Raw genomic sequence first — 14,000 nt, 5'->3', positions numbered from 1 at the left:
TTTTTAAACATGAGAATAGTAGAAGCAAACCAGGTTAGCAATCGGAAGATACACTGGGGGCCTTTGAGAGTAATGTCACCATTTTCATAATCAGAATTGAGGTAAGAAAAGTATCCATGGTCTCGAGATGATCATCAAAGAGAGCTAGCTATGGAGAAGCACAGTCTTTCAGGAAAGTGTGGGGACACAGACTCTGCACACAGAGGGGGCTTCTGAGGACAGTGTGGATGACCACAGGAGGGGACCTGCAATGAGAGAATCACAGCGACCCCTTCCTGTGGCTGATACTCGGAAGTGCTGGCATCTGAAAGAAGGAAGAGTTGGAGGGGGCATGGAGGACACGGGAAGTTCTCATGTTATGCCACATGTGGCAGCAGAAATTTGTAGAGAAAGAATTTAATCTACTAGTTTCTGCCTTTTCAAACTTCAGGGGCATATAATCCGTGTTTGTCTTCTGTAGGCACGAGTATATGAGTGGATACTACAGAGAGTCATCTTACTTCCTTGGAAATCTGTTATCTGATTTACTACCCAGAAGGTTGTTGCAAAGTTTTTTATTTACTTGCATATTATACATCATAGTAGGTAAGTAAGGAGACAAAGAGGTGTGTCTTTAATCTTTGATGTGAAGCCAGTCTCCCCATCAGTACATTTATGATTTTCAAAAGTGCAGACCAAGGCATGAGCTAGGGAAGCAAGTAACCACTAAACATGCACATTTTAAAATACTTATTCTATGTTGATATTATTCCCAAGACTTTTTCCCAATTGAAAATTTGAAACTATTTATAGAATTATATTTTATTAATATGAACCTTTATAGTGACTAATATACAAATACAGAAAAAATGTGTAAGATTTTTTTGAGTCTATCTTGCAAAACTTGGGATATTTATTGCATAGCTATATATTTTTCTGTCTCTCAATATATATGTCTGAGTAAAAATAAAATTTAGATATGTAGTAAAAAACTTTAACATCTCCGTATCTGTAAATCTATGTGTATTTTCTAGTTACATATGCCCAATTATAAATATGCATAAAAATATAGAGAGATCAAAATTTCAATATACAATTGTATATACAATTCAATATACAATCATTGTCCAATGAGACAAAGAAGGCGACAACTTTAGAATTTATTGAATTAATGAAAATACTTGTCTCATGGATATAAAACTATTCATTTGAGTAGTATATTCACCTCTGACTTCACCACTGACTCATTGCGCACACACACACACACATGAAATACCTATTTTATATAACATAATAAAGGATATTACCACCAATAGTGCTTAAGCCTTTCATTTTACAAAAGAGAGGTATGTCGTAAAAATTAGGGATATCATACAGACACCTAGACTCCTGACTGGTATGACTGTACGTGTCCACAATCTTTGGACTGTTTAACCTATAGCACTATGTCATTATTGTCTACAAAGTACTTCATGAAATTCAAACTCCCCAAATACCGTTGAAGAATTGTGTGGTGGTTTGTCACTGGGAACTTAAATTATAGAAGCACTCTCCTTTTTTGGAGATATTAAGACTACTATAAGGTCATGCAATTCTGCTCCTAGTTTCTATACCCATACAGTTACAGCAATAAATGAGTACCATGGAAGTATCTGCTTAAGTGAATGTGTCATTGATGAGTTTCCTGAAGGAGGAGACAACAGAATTCTGACTAGTTCTTTGGTCTCTAATTGTCCATCTCAGGAGTCACAAATTGTTCTTAATTACATACACTGGATCACAAATGCTATGTGGAAAAGTGCTTTTGGAGGAAGTGAGAAAAGAAAACTGTGATAAGTTTATACATTTACATGCAGGGGACAATAAAACTGGTGAGCTAGGATACCTGGTTAGTTGGTTGCTTTTTCCTTCTGATTTAGATTCTCAGAATGTTGTAATGTTATTTGCATAATAAACCATCACAAATACATAACAATGTAGGCAACTGGACTAATCCATTCTTTTCTTTCTAAGGATTGAAACCAGCAGTGGAGGCTTTCTTCATTATGATATTTACCCTTTTGATGGTGGCTTGTACTGTTGATTCCATGATACTGGCCGTAACAGTAAATCAGAGCATGCTGCAAACCATACTAACATTTCTCATAAGAAACTACTTTTGGTTTGTGATGGTGAGGAGAGACTGTACATCTCTGAGGGAAATTGTTCCACTGTTCCTTACTACAGATTCAGCCAACACTTCAATCTTGCTTTGAGTATTCTGTACATGGATTCTGAGGCTTTCAGGAAATCATATGTTGAAGTTTACATGGGAATTTGACAGCTTTCCTCAATACTCATATGCAACAAATTTTTCACCTCTTTTCTAATGTAGTTAGTGTAATTTAGTTAACATGTCGTTACTGATTAGCTTTTTAAAGGATAGTTCTTGTGACATATTATGAAACCTGCATCAACTATTAGAAGAATTATGCTTGGCATTTTCCTCCATAAAAATGCCAGATTATTTGCTTGTCTTTCATGCTAGCACTAGAGAAATTCTGGTTGTTAACCACAGCAGAAATGGTTTTCCTTAGGTTTTTACTCCTCTACAGGATGAAAGTTAAGTCCCATGACAAATTAACAGTTTGCAGTGTGGGAAAGCCATTTGAAGGCTTTACTTTGAAAAACGTTATTTTAAAACTATTGGAAAGTTAAAATTTTGCCACCCAGTGGGAATTTCTCCAAGTGCACTGTAGGTATGCACCTTGGGAGGTAAAGAACAAGCTCTTAGCCCCTCTATGGGCTGGTAAACCCTCAGTGCTACTTCATGGAGGAGAGGAGGAAAATTTGACAGCAGCGATAACAATCACACATGGGAGCTATTAGGTACAGAAGAGGAACAGCAACCTGGGTTTCTGTACACTGTGAACAACACATTAAATCTTCTTGTATTTCTATAGAGGGCACTTTTCAATGAAGAATATGTCTTCTGCTTTGGAAAGTCCAAAAATGTTCAAATTCTGTCCAGCAGTGTTAGGAATATCCAGAAAAGCATGAGGGGAAACTTTCCTGAGGAGTCATATCTGTAATCCAGGGTACGTTAGGAAGAGATAACCAGTTACATCTCCCCAATAGAGCAGAAAAACTACTTTGGAAATCAAACTCCAAACTTCAAACTAGAGACAGAACTAAAATGAGAAAATAAAGCAACAAGATGCCTACACAAATACATATCTCTGCAAAAGCTAACCTCACAGATGATGAAGCCCATGAGTTTCCAAGGAAAGAATTTTAAAAACTGATAAACAAAATGGCCAATAAGTTAATAAAGAGACAGATAAATAGATGAATGAATTAATAAGAAATTAACCATAAGTTCAAAGAAGCTAGGAAAAGCAATTGAACTAATTGAAGAAAATAACATAGACTCTAAAAGACTCTTTCAGTAAACACAGAAGTTCTGAAGAAGAACCACGTAGAAATCCTGAACTTGAAAGCATCAATAAATTAAATTTTAAAGACTCCATTGAAAGTATAGGCAGTGGACAAAGTCAATCAGAAGATAGGATATATCCCTTTTTTTGTCACCAGATATTCTATCTCCTGATTGGATACAAAACCAACACACAAAAATAAATTGGTGTTCCTGTATACAAATGATGAATGCACTGAGAAAGATATTAGAAAAAAATTCCATTCACAAAAGCTTCAAAAAATTAAATACACAGAAATCAACTTAACCAAAGAGGAAAAAATCTATAGTGAAAATTACAGTACTTTGAAGAAAATTACTGTAATTTGAAGAGAGCAAGATAATGGAAAGACAAACCTTGTTCTTGGATTGGAAATGTTAAAATTATTAAAATGGCCATAAAAGAGATCTACATACTCAATGTAGTCCCTATTAAAATACAATATTCTTTAACAAACTAGAAAAAGCAATTGTGAATATCATTAAAAAAAATAAGAATAGCCAAAGCAGTCCTGAGCCAAAACAGTAATGCTGGAAACATCATTGTACCAGACTTCAAACTATACTAAAAGAAGATAGTAAAAAGAATAAAACAATACAGTACTGGCACAAAGCACAAATGATGGTCAATAGACAAAGACAGAAATAAATATGAATACCTACAACCAAGAATGCAGAGGACAAGGAAAGAACCTGCATTGTTGCTGGGAAGGTAAAGTCCTGCAGCCTCTGTGGGAATCAGTATGGAAATTCCTCAAAAGTATAAAGCCAATGATAGCAAACCTTTTAGAAATAAGTGCCCAAATGGCAACCCTTAGCCCACTGTTTATCACAAAATGCCAATACTGTAATTAAACCTGATAGTAAAAATGTGGTGTAGAGAAAAACAACTCATACATTAATGTCATTGCCTTAAAAGAAAAACAAATAGTATACATGTCATAGGTTCCCCATCAGTGGACTCTTAAACCATTTGAAATACTATTTAAACCTGCTACACAACTTGAGTGTGTTCCAGAAAGAATCATGGACTGCTATAGTGATCCATGCCTAGCTGTGTTTGTAGCAATGCAATTCATAATAACTAAGCTGTGACATGCCCATTATCAGATGAATGGATAAAGAAAATGTGGCATGTATATATATATATATATATATATATGCCACAGAATACTGAGCCATTAAGAAGCAAGAAATCAAGTCATTTGAAGGAAAAATGGATGGAACTAGAAACTACTATGTTAATTGAAATTAGGCAGTCACAGAGAATTAAATGTTACATGTTTTCTGTTTTGTCAAAAACATAAAAATACATATAAATTAATAAGCAAATAATTAAAATAAAGGAGAGAACAGGACACCTTGAGGAATACCTCTAGATTGGTGTAGGAGCCAAGTTGGTGGGGGGGGTGGCCAGATGTGCACAAGAGACAGGAACTGAAATTGACCAAGATATGCATGTACCAACTTTCTAAAATGAACCTCACCATTATGCAATATTAACAATGCCTAATACAAGATAATTTAAACATACTGGAAATTGTAGGTCCACAGTACTCAGTCACCTCCTTTCCGGGCTCCTGGCAATCTCATTTGTCAACCTATCTGCTTATCTGTTTTTAAAAATAGTGATCTAGTTCTAATCCTACATGGATCTAAACTTTGCACTCACATAGGTGAATTATTAGAATAATGGAACATTTTCTCTTACAGCATCAATTAAACAAAATGCTTTGCCTATTAAAATACAGATCCTTTCTGCTACATAAGAGCACATTTTTTTTAAATAAACAAGAATTTATGTAACACAGACTAATCGAAATACATTAGTTTGATATGAGCTTCAAACATTATGTTCTTTCTCATTTTCTTATATTTTTGAAATGTAATTATAAATAAAACAAACTTACACATTATAGTTGAGAAACTGTCCTCAAAATTTTATGATTTATAAACTCCTTGGTTTAATTAATTTATAAATATCATATACTTGTTGATTGTACCACTTACATTTTCTAACAAAACTTCCCACAGAAAAAAATATACTTATATTTGAAATCCAAAAGCAACTAAAAAAATTCCCATTTTTAAGATCAGATTTTTCTGTTTCTATTTTATTATATCCCATACTTATTTTTATTATATTTTTATAAGCATAATGATAGAATTTAACACCAATTGATATGTAATATTCTTACCAAATGAATGACTATGAAGTCAGGCATGTAATTTAAAGAAATCATAAGGTTGCCAGAGAAACTATCTATATGCCAAATGTGCACAATCCTGCCACATTCATGCCCATGTTTGTCATTTAATAGTGCACACATATATGTAAAAACATACCCCACACACATATACACAATGCATATTTTCTACAATACAATATATACTTAGGTACAATAAAATAGTGCAGTGATGTTTGGAATGTTGGTGATTTGTATAATTTGAGAAAAAACAAATATCTTTGAAGGAGTTGGAGAATTCGTAATATGTATCAGATACTAAATGATATTAATGATTAAGTATAGTTATAATAAAATTTACTTAAAAATTAATATACATCATCAGTAGAAAATAAGTACAAAGAGATATTGATAACATAATAACATTTATCTTAACAAATTTCCAACCAAACAAGCTGTAGTGACAGAAAAGGAAGTTTGTAGAAAGCAGAGATGAAAGAGGAAAATGACAGATGGGCCTTAATACTTTTCATACTACTCATATATACAGATTTCATAAATTCCCAAATAAAAAAGTGAAGAAAATGAGAACCAAAATAACTCATCAATTTGGTAGACCAACATATAGAGACAAGGATTAATGTATTGATAAAATTTAAAAATATGAGATGTAAAGCCTGAGATTTAGCTCAATAGTGCTGCACCTGCCTAGCCAGAACAATGTGCTGAGTTTAATCCCCAGCATCAGAGGAAGAAAAAGAAAACGGAAAAAAAAGAAGAAAAGAGGGAAAAAAAAGCATATTTACTTTCTGACATACTCAATAAGTTAAAAATAAATTATTTGTTATCTCTTCCTCTTGAATTGTTCCCTTCACAAGGATGTAGTGAGCTTCTTTGTCTCTTTCAATCAGTTTAAATTTGAAACTTACTTTGTGAATAAGATTGCTACCCCTGCTTTTTTTGGGGGGGGCTCCTGTTACATGAAGAAGTTTTCTATCCTTTCACTTTCAGTCTATGGGCTTCTTTTTACACTAGACGTGTCTTGTATACAACATATTATTGGATCTTGCTTCTTAATCCATTCTGCTGGTCTATTTCTCTTGATTAGTGAATTGAGGCCATTAATATTGATGGTTATAACAGATATGTACTAACTTATTATTATCATGTTTTTTTTTTCGCCTTCTCCTTTTAGTTTCTTGGCTTGCCTATTTGATTTGCTCTGTTGGGCCTCATTGTGTTGTTACCTTCATTGTCTTTTTCTAGGATATTGTTTAGAATTTGTTGTAGTGCTGGATTGGTATTCATAAAGTTTCTCAGGTGTTCTTTATCCTGGAAATATCTTATTTCCCCATCCATTTTAAAAGAAAGTTTTGCAGGATACATCAGTCTAGGTTGGAGGTTGTTTTCTTTTAGTACTTGAAAAACCTCATTCTGGGCTCTCTTTAACCTAAGGGTTTGTATTGAAAAGTCTGCTGTGATTCTGATAGGCTTTCCTTTGCATCTAATTTGTTTCTTGTCTCTTACTGCTTGTAGTATTTTGTTCTTCTGTTGGGTTTCTGGGATCTTGATTATTATATGTCTAGGTGTAGATTTTTTTTTTATCACCACTAGTTGGAGTCCTATATGCCTCACTTATCTGTATGTCAAATTCTTCCCCTCTATTTCGGAAGTTTTCTATAATTAATTCTGTGAACAGCTTTTTAAAGTCATTTACATTTTCTCCTACTCCTTCTTGAATTCCTATCAATCTTATGTTATTCTTCTTGGTATTGTCTAAGAGTTGTTGTATCAATTTCTCATGATCTCCTGTTTTTAAGAGACCTCTCTTTTCACGGTGACTGAGTGCAATTTTATCTTCTATATCTGAGATTCTATCTTAGGACTCTTATTCTTTTGTGAACACTCTCAATGGAGTTTTTAATTTCCTGGATATTTGTTTGAATCTGTCCTATGGATTCCATTTCTTTCTTGTACTGGGCATTTATTGTTTCCAATTCTTTCTTATGCTGGGCATTCATGGCTTCTATCATGGTCCTGAGCTCATCTATTTTTCTCTCATTTTCTGTTCTAGAGTCACGAATTATAACTTTCATTTTGCTTGTCATCCCTATGATTATCTGGGAAATTGCTTATGTTTTATATTTCTCTAGAGCCTGATTGATCAGTTTTGTTTTCCTGTGCTTTGAGTTTAGGGTGTCCTGATGATTCACTATCAGACTTTTCATCCTCATTTGCCCCACTATTTGCCATTGGTGAACTGGAAGTCTATCCCTGTATCTTGCTTAAGTGTTTTCTCATTTTTACTATTGTTGTTGGGTTATCCTTAGTTTTTAACCTTTAGATTATTACTTAAACCTTCCTGATATAGTTGGGCTGCATCCCATGGGTCTCTAGTGACTCATAGATATTCTCTTTTTCATCATACTGAAGAAAACAGCTCATTGAATCGATCACAATCCTTTATCCTAATTGATACAATCAGCACCACAATATAACGAAGCACAGTTTGCAAACTGACCACTTATGGCAGTCATCAATCTATCACCTTCAAACCATGTAAATTTAATTGAGATGAAGAAGTAATCCAAAATGTGCTTACAGTAAATAAACTTTTCAATAAGGGTATTTACCATTTACAATTGGGGCTTAAAAAAAAGTTAAGACAAGAGGAATAGATACATATAAGAATTAGAGAAGGTTTCATATAAAACCTAAAGACATAGAATGACCAGACAATTGTCAGGAAATTGTTAAATTCAAAAAGAACAAACAAAATAGAAATATAGTAACCCTTGAGTGAGGTAGAATAACATAAGAAAAGAACATAAAGAAAAGAGAAAAAAATAATAAAAGAAGAAATCCAAATTAGGACAAGAGCAGAAACAAAAAGAGAGGTGAGGGATACTATAGTGGAGTAAGAGACTGAGTTAGAGAAAGAAAACAGAAAGAAAAAAAAGAATTTGCAGAGTAGGATGAAAAAAAGAAAGAAACAAAAATGAGTTTAAAGGGCCTCTTTCAGACTATATCACTGCTGTCATAATATACAATATGTGCTGCCATGTGCAGAGCCGAGTCCCCTGATCTCAGCTAGCTGGTGGCAGAACCCCGCAAAGCAGACTGAGCTCAGGCTGCAAGGCCCAGACTGAGTTCCCCGACCTCCTAAAGGATTGAACTCCACTCAGTTCTACTATAAGTTTCCCCCACCACTTCTTTAAAGATGTTCAAAGTTGAAAGTGCCAGAGAATACTCTTTATGACCACCTCTGACTCTATAGAGTAGGTCCAAATACTGTTACAATCAGCTCTAAAAGAGCGAGGGGGAAGGTTGGGGGGGTTTCAGTGGTGCCCGCTCAGCACTAAAGATGGCAGCAGCAGTGCCAGCAGGGGAGGGCCCGGCTGAGAAGACCCTCTGTCCCTGAAGATGGTGGGAACATTGCGGGGAGGGTCAGAGCACATGTTTTTAAATGAGACATAATTACCTTAATCCAGTGGTGGTGAACCTATAGCACAAGTGCCACAGGTGGCTCTTTGTTATCATTGAAAACTTTAAAAGGTTTGCCATCCCTTTCAGAAGCTCTTGACAAATTTATTTCTTTCACTTTTGAGTTTGGCAACACCCCATTTAGGTATCATTGAGAAAGTACTATGCTCCGGCATTCATTAAAGAAAATATAACTCAATAAATAAAATTGTTCTCATTGATTTATTTGTTGCTTATAGAGATTATTGCATAAAGATGTCTATATACAGCTTTAAAATCAGTCATAAAACTGTGTTTACCCAGAGATGCTCTGCTATGCACTATACATCTGGTGAAGTGAAGTCTAAATATAGGTGCACTCATCAGCAACATTGATATTGTTTGCATATCCCAGTTGATGAAATCCCAGTTAGGACAAGCTTCATGTGGACTCATAGTGCTGGGAATCCCAGTTAGGACAAACTTCATGTGGACTCATAGTGCCACGTGTTTGTCTTGAGCAGCCCTTCCTGGCATCGTCATTGTGATACTGCTTTGGGGTAGATTTAGATGGAAGAATTGTCCATATATCTGCTGTATTTCACCACATTATGGTGTTTATCAGTTCTTTATTTTGGGTTATGGCAAGGCTGCTTCTGACCCCCAAGTTATGGAAAGAAAGTACAAACCTTTGTAAATAACACGTTATTTTTTAAGGAAGTAGAGTGAAGTATGTGATGCCTAGGATTGTTCTGGTCTGTTCCAAAGTTGCCAAGGTTTTTAGGGGAACAGATGGCTGTGGTGTCCTTAGAATAGTCCACACAGTTGGCCCAGCATGTTCATTAGTTCTACACCCGAAGATTTGACTAACCTTGGCTCTGAAATATATAAAACAAAAATTGTGTCTGTACTGCATAAATGTCTTATACTTTTCATGTCATTATTTGCTAAACAGTACTGTATAACAAGTTTGCATAGTATCAGTTTGAAGGTTGTAGGATTCTCAAAAAAAGAATTCATCATGATCTCTTCTTGGCCTTTTGGCTAAGATCAAGTGTAGAACTCTTTCTGAATTCCCTGGACCTTTTGTGACTTGTGGTTTTTGGTTTTTTGTAGAAACTTTGGATTGCGGCATTATTTTTTGGAATCAGTGGGTCTCAGTTCTCCTGGCATGAGTACATCAATATTCCATATTATGGCCTGATGGTAATTGTGCTTATCTGTCTTTGTGACTGGGCTCCCACTCTGGAAACAACCAAACTTAACCCTGGTTGTGCTGTCTTCCTGATCACTGCTCTTAGGAGCAGTTAATGAGGAAACCCTGTTCAAAGTGGTTAGCACAAGTCAGGGAGTGGCCTGGGGTTTTCTCCAGTCTTCCACTCTCTGCAGCAAGTGAAAGGCAGGGTAAATCTCACAGTGAAGGAAAACATACTGTGCTTCAGTTCAGTAAGGAAATAAATACAATGACAGGAGACTGGAATGCATGCCTTACATCTCAACTAAGAACACAACGACCACTTAATGTTCATAGCCACATTTGCTTTACACTCTAAGAAAACACAGAGAAACTTGTTTCTTTATACATTTTAATGTAATGTAAGTAGATACTAATAAAGAAAACGTAAGAAAAGCACTTCTAAGAAAAAAAATAATCAGAGAATAGCAACCATTAATACTTAATATCATAACCATTGGGCTGGGGATTTAGTTCAGTGGTTCCGGAGCCTGCCGCACAAGTGTGAGGTCCTGAGTTCGATCCCCGGTACAAAAAAACCCCAACAAAATAACCATTAATACTATTAATATCATAATCGTAAAAGAATAGCCAAAATGCTACTCAGAGTATAATTCATAGGAAGGAAAAAAGAATCTTAGATAGAAGAAACAAGCAGAAAAGAATATGAAACTTTCTCTTCAGTAAACTAATGGAAACTACTAGTACAAGTGTCATTCTAACTCCCATAATTACAACTGGTTTTGATAAAAACAAATAAGAACTAAAGGTTGTTGCCATAAATCAACAATGTTCATTGAGCACCACTGTTATACCAATTTAGTGTTTATTGAGCTATAACAAAGTGGAGAGAAGGAAAGAGCTGCAGTGTGAGGTTACCTACCCCATGGTCTCCTTCTCGGCCACTGAAAGCAGCACCCCAACCCCGAGGCATCTTCAATGCTAGGAAACATAAGCCTAGTTGCTTTGCTGTGATGAGGACTGTGAATGTGAAATTTGGTATGTTTTCAGAAAGAAAAAAAAAGATTAAAAAGGAGCAAAATTGTGACAAATTCCTTGGAAATGTTTAAAACTTTAAAAATGTTGGACTTGCCCTGATTCCAATTATGTTTTAGGCTTTGCAGCATAATGAATTTTTGGGGCAAGACTTCTGTCCAGGACTCAGTGACTCTGAAGACAGTGGCTGTCCCAACTATGTAATGTAAGTCTGTGTTCAGCCTCCTGATGGATTTGCCCCCTTCTGTGATGTCGTGGTGTGGAAAGGCCCTTGGGTTTATAGAGGGTATAAGTCCTTTCAGTGAACAAATCATTCTTCACGTAAGTTGTCTCACCTGTGAGGGAGTCATTCTGCACTAATGCCTGCAAACATGCTGTGCAATGCTTGTTTTTTGCAGTAAATATTATATTTAAAGTGAAGGAATGCTTGTGTCATGCTTTTGAAACTGTGTTAATGGTTGTTTTAAGTTTTTTGGCCTTTTCAGAACATTTGGGTGTGAAATGGGCTGCTTTGACAGTGAATCGAGGCCTTACAGTTGCTGGTATCTGTGAATCCAACACACAGAAAACAGCGGAAGTTAAAAGGGCAGCAGCAGTGTAAAGGAGTGGACATTGTCCAATCAAGAGTCTGTCAGTTCTCTTTCCCTCAGGCATTGGAAGACGTGTGAAATAAAAGTTTACATGGTGGAATGCATCTCTGGGTGTATACAGCCCATACTATGTATCCTCTAAAGGAAGGAGCATGTATCTCAGTATGCTGAGAAGGAAATATCATTTTTGCAGTGACATTAAAACAAGAGTGCAGTTTGAGTAAAGTTAGAAGTTCTTGTTTTAAAATGTTAAAGATACTTTCCTTTTCCATGTTTGCTGTTAATGTTTGATTGTCATACAGAAATTTATGGGAGAAGAGGGAATATTTATCTGTGTTTCATGGAGTTTTCCAATGTCTGAGGCCAAGAGAACTGCCAGGATTGTGGTTGGGCTGTTCTCACTCCCTTCATGCTGCTGGCCTTTTAGCTCCTATGACTGCCTGCAGGTTGGGCTCACAGGTAACAGAGACTATAAGTTTTTGCTTACCTACCAAAATAGCCCATTTCAGATGCCAGCATACTCAAAATAAGTCATTTTATAATTCACATAGTGTATGAATAATTCTTAAATTTGAGGCCCATTTGTTTTGAATTATTGGCTGTGAAAGCCTGTAGGAAGGGTGGTACTCTTCACCCAACCCACTCCCTGTGCTTTGATGCACGTGTGGGAAATTTATAAGAAAAGTTTACTGTCAGCCTGCTGGTCAGGAGGAAGTGGACAGAAAACTTGGAATGAGTGAAGGAGAATCTGCGATAGGCTTCACATCATCAGCAGAGTGAGGAGGGAAGCTACTTGTAAAGAAAAAGGAGACCACAGATGTCTTTAGTACTCCAAGTTTCAATAGATGCACAAGAATGGGAGCAGGGAATAATTCTGGCAACCACAGACATTTTTAGTACAGAAGCTTTTTGACTTGTAGTAGGACAAGTCCCTGCTTCTCTGCTCTTGCTGTTTACGATATGAATCCGATGCCTGGGTCTGCTGGTAATGTCTTGTACCTGAGGATCTTTGATGCTCAGCAGCCTTGCTGTGAGAGCTGAAAGAACATGGTCTGACCAAAGCCCTTATTCCCTGTTGTCAGACTTTTAGGATTTGTAGCATGGGTTCTAGATGGCTCTCTCATGGGTTAGCAGAATGATGAGGAGCTTTGAGTTTCTTAGCAAGGGCTGTGGGCATCACAGGATAAACCCTCAGTCTTTCTCACCAAAAGAAGATAAAAATGCTTCATAAATATTTCCTGTAAGGAGAACAGCATTATAGATTTGCAAACAAGTAAATCAGAGGAGGCTAGAAAAGAAGTCACACTCTTTAACTCTGGCCAGGTTTCTTAAACCTAATTCCATTCCTTTTTTAAAAATGTGTATTATAGCTCTACCTTTCTGAACTATTTTAGGGATTGCCTAGATAGTATCTAGCAAATGGTAAGCACTTAATGACTTTCAGCTACTATAAGTTGAAATGGTAATTATTAATGTCTGGTTCACCTGTAGGGTTCTTTATCAAAGGAACACTGGTGATACTGAGTTTTAACATATGCCAAGAATGGATTTATCTCCATTTTGTCTTGAATTTCAGATGTTCTGGTGAAGAATTCTTGACAATTCAGCGTGCTGATCTCTCACCTTGGGGCTTGTGGAAGAATCATGTGGTATTGGCTGTTGTAATGATTTTCTTCTTCACAATTGCTTTCTTAAAATTGTTATTCTCTAAAAGCAAAATTAAATGATCCTTTAATTTACTGTGAATTATCTTCATATTAAAAAGGAACATTGTGCTTTATTTTCAGTGTTCAAAGGTTTCCTTTTGTATTCCGTCACTGGCCATCACAGTGCTGTTTAGGAGAAATTATTTTATTAATGGAACTATTCACCAAAATTAGAGCAAACTGAGTTATATATGGAGGACTTCAAGCCAAAAATGAAAGCTATTGTACCCTGTTTATTTTTTTCATTGAGAATATTGGTACATTTTAGGCATGCAGTACATTTACATTCATCATTGGGATATTATACCTTTACATGACAGGTCTTGGTTCTCATTTTTTTCCCTTATCCCTGCCCAACCTTCACCCCCTCCTCCCTTCCATATTTACAAATAT

At 35.8% G+C, this 14,000-nt stretch overlaps 1 long non-coding RNA gene across 1 annotated transcript; it reads left to right on the top strand.

Moving 5' to 3' along the window:
• The first annotated feature begins 10,222 nt into the window (after positions 1 to 10,222).
• LOC117285006 lies at positions 10,223 to 13,557 on the top strand. Its single transcript, XR_004516008.1, has 3 exons — positions 10,223 to 10,287; positions 11,431 to 11,516; positions 13,478 to 13,557. It is a non-coding gene; the product is annotated as an uncharacterized LOC117285006 (long non-coding RNA).
• Positions 13,558 to 14,000: the final 443 nt, after the last annotated feature.

Source organism: Fukomys damarensis, unplaced genomic scaffold (genome assembly GCF_012274545.1).
Source record: "Fukomys damarensis isolate Sample0158 unplaced genomic scaffold, DMR_v1.0_HiC HiC_scaffold_73851, whole genome shotgun sequence".
In the NCBI taxonomy this organism is placed as follows: Eukaryota; Metazoa; Chordata; class Mammalia; order Rodentia; family Bathyergidae; genus Fukomys; species Fukomys damarensis.
This window is presented reverse-complemented; position numbering and strand designations above follow the sequence as displayed.